Here is a 3,383-nt window from a genome sequence, read left to right as displayed (position 1 = left end):
ATTTTATTCCGTCATGGAAATATATTTTATTTCTTTTTAAATGTAAATAAAAAGAAAAGTCTATTTGGACAACTTTCCCCACAACTCTAGAGGTATTGTCTGTGGTGCGCTTTTCTTTCCTTTTCCTTAAGGGCCGCGGTGGCTCAGTGGTAGAGCGTTCACCTCTAGTGCTTCGGGTCCCGGGTTCGATCCCAGCCCCATTCAAGTGAACTTTGTGGTGGACAAACACCGTGTGCGTGGGTTTCCTCGGGGTTCTCCCGTTTCCTCCCACTTCCTTCATTTCATTCATTACTCATCATAACCAACCCCCCCTTAAGCATAACCGTCGGACGTCAAACTCAAAGATTTAATTTTTCTTTTTTTTCCTTAAGTTGTATCCCCAGTTGGCCTAATCAAGGTGCGTTTGTCAATTAGAATTTCTTTCCTGAACTTTTAATTTTCTCACTTCACCACTTTCTTCATTTGCTTGTAAAATGTTCTTTCGGAGGAAGAACTTTTCAGTTGCTTGTTTAGTTAATCCAAATAAGTTATAAGTTGCTTGTATAAACTTATGTATGTTCTAAATGGGATAAAATATTAAAACCTCCGGTTCACACTTGATAACAAAATCATTTTTTTATGATGCCTGTTAATTTTCTAATGATGTTCTTTCCTTTGCGAATAAATTTTCCATTACATTCTTCAGGAAAATATTCGTTAGCTATTTTGATTGTGTCTAAAAGTTCCTTTGATGAAAATGTTAGTCCTCCTTTTGAGATAAATTTTGTCCAGTTGCACTGTAGTCCCTGAAGAGGTTCTTGGACATAGAGCTGTGGATGTTTGATTTTAAATTAGAAAGCTAGCTTCTCAGCTATAAATTCAAGATTTTGTACTTCAAGATCGTGCGTATTAAATGAATACATTTGATTTTCAATTTCATTTTTATCTTCTGGTGTATTTTTTTATGCGTCTACAGCTGTACTGTTTAGTGATGTCAGCCGGCTCGGTTCGAGCCGGCTCGGTTACGATGAGCCATTGGCTCGGTTCGTCTCGGCTCAGGTGAGCTATCGGCTCGGTTCGGCTTGACTTAGGTGAGCCATCGGCTTGGCTCTGTTCGGCCAACTGAGTCGAGGGCTCGAGCCGGCTAGGTTGGATGAGCTGTTGGCTAGCCTAGGTGGTGACAGCCTTGAGCCGAGCCACTCGAGCCATTTACAGGATCCTAGTTACTGGAAACTACGATCTCAACCTTCAAACTCCGATTGCTCCTTGACCTTCATTCGGTTAGATTTCAATCTCCGAACTGGAAGTACCACTCAAACTCCAAACTCGAACAATAAATCATTCTCCGTCGACCTCAACCTCCGAACTCCAATTACCAATGGAACTGATAGAGTGATAACTTGGGTGAAAACTGTCTGATTCAAAGACCAAGACCAAGTGTTCATATGTAAGACTGAGACCAAAGTCAAGTGTGCAAAAACAAGTCCAAGTCCGCAAGATTCGGACAAGAATGAGACCCACTTGCGAGAGTCTTGCAGTCTTCCAAATTAAATACCTTTATAAATAAACGAAGAATACAGAGGTTTTATGTCTTAAATTCATCATTTTTTAAAATTATGTTGTCTGTTTAAGCTATGGGGATAGACAGGGGGTTAGGAGAATGTAAGTTCTTCTTAAACAAGGAAAAGTTATAATCGTAATCTTTTGAAATACCCAACTGAGGAAAGAATGATGGGTTTCGTATTGCATTCCGTATGTATAATTTGACAGAGTTTATCAGCCCAAAAATTACGAAGAATGAAACAGTAGAAACTGGTTGTTGGTCCATTGGAAACAAACTTACATTCGGAGATCAACGCATTTTATCAAAACTCTAAAAGAGTGATAGACCTGCGTTGCAAATCAGCAGTAACCTGTAGTTGTTAAAGACGCTTGTTTCGGAGCGCTTTTTCTTGCTTGTAGTAAACATAACAAATAAACTATTATTATTATTTTTATTATTATTATTATTATTATTATTATTATTATTATTATTATTATTATTATTATTATGGAAACCAGAACCAAGACTGTGTGTTCCTTTCGCCACCACTGGGAATGAAACCTGAGGACTTCTGCGTCAAACATAGTAGTGTTATACATTCAACCATAGTGGGCTCACGTAACAAGTAAAAAATTGATGTAAATTTCCGTATTTCTTCAAATTCATCTGGTTATTTTGTCATAACCTTTGATATTATAAAGTTAATACTTCATGCAGTTTATTAAGATAATTAGTTGTTTTACAATGAAATAAATCTGTGATTAAAGTTGCTAACTACTTGCTACGAAATGTTAGAACAAAAGCCTAATTTTCGAAGTTGGATTACGTAAAGACAAACAAAATGTTTTATATTTGAGTTTGTAGTAACAGATTCGTTAATTAATCTCTTAAATCAGTGGGCACTAGTTTGATCTCTGTTGTAAATATCATTCATTAAACTAATGAAATATTAGTACAAATATGTAAAAGTTCGAGTACGCCTAAAGCTATTATTGTTAAGGTCGTGTAACAGCATCTATGTAGTTTTTTAAAGGCATATTTTGTGTTTATCTAGAGACTTGTTTTGTTTTATTACTTCCATTTATTTATCAATAACTGAAAAACTATTTCTAAGCGAACTTGTATTGTTTCTTTGTTGTTAATCAGGACTATGTTGCGCCCAACCGGCTTGGTTCGGCTCGACTCAAGGTAGAAATCGGCTCGAGCCGGCTCGGTTCGGGTGAGCCATCAGTTCGGCCCAACTGAGCCGAGGGCTCGAGCCGGCTCCGTTGGGTGAGTTGTTGGCTTGGCTCACTTTTCGTCTCGGTTCGGTGGTTACTGAACCGTGATTCGATCAGTGGCAGAACTTTAAAATCAGGTTTCTCCGCAAAAATTCTTTTCAGGGCCCCTTATGCCTATAGAACAATTCAATTCTTTCATGTTTCTTTCCAACGTAGACGTTCGAAATCAGGCAGTAACACAATGTAAACACAAGCAATGATGCACCCAAGATTTTTCTTTGGGGTCCGAAGATTTTTTCGGAATAGCCTACAAAATTGCAAATAATTTTGTGTATTTGCAACCTGAAATTGTGCTAATTGGGGGATCCGGTCATGACAATGATTAGAAATGAAGGCTCCTCTTCTTATACAATTCTTGATCATTGTGACATTTTTAGTCTAAATTCTGAATTATTAAAAATAATTAATATAGTTAGAATGAAGAGGATTATACTAAGAAACATGATTAGAAAAAAAGAAACATTGTTGTTTAACGAATTGATTGAAGCTTTTTCAAGCTTTTTCAAAACATAAAAAATACTGTATGGTATGGAATGATCATGGAAAAAGTAAAAATAGCCATGGAGGACACACCAACCAAC

This window comes from Thermobia domestica, chromosome 4, assembly GCF_964235325.1.
Source record: "Thermobia domestica chromosome 4, izTheDome1.hap1.1, whole genome shotgun sequence".
Lineage (NCBI taxonomy): Eukaryota > Metazoa > Arthropoda > Insecta > Zygentoma > Lepismatidae > Thermobia > Thermobia domestica.
Note: the sequence above shows the minus strand (reverse complement) of the source record.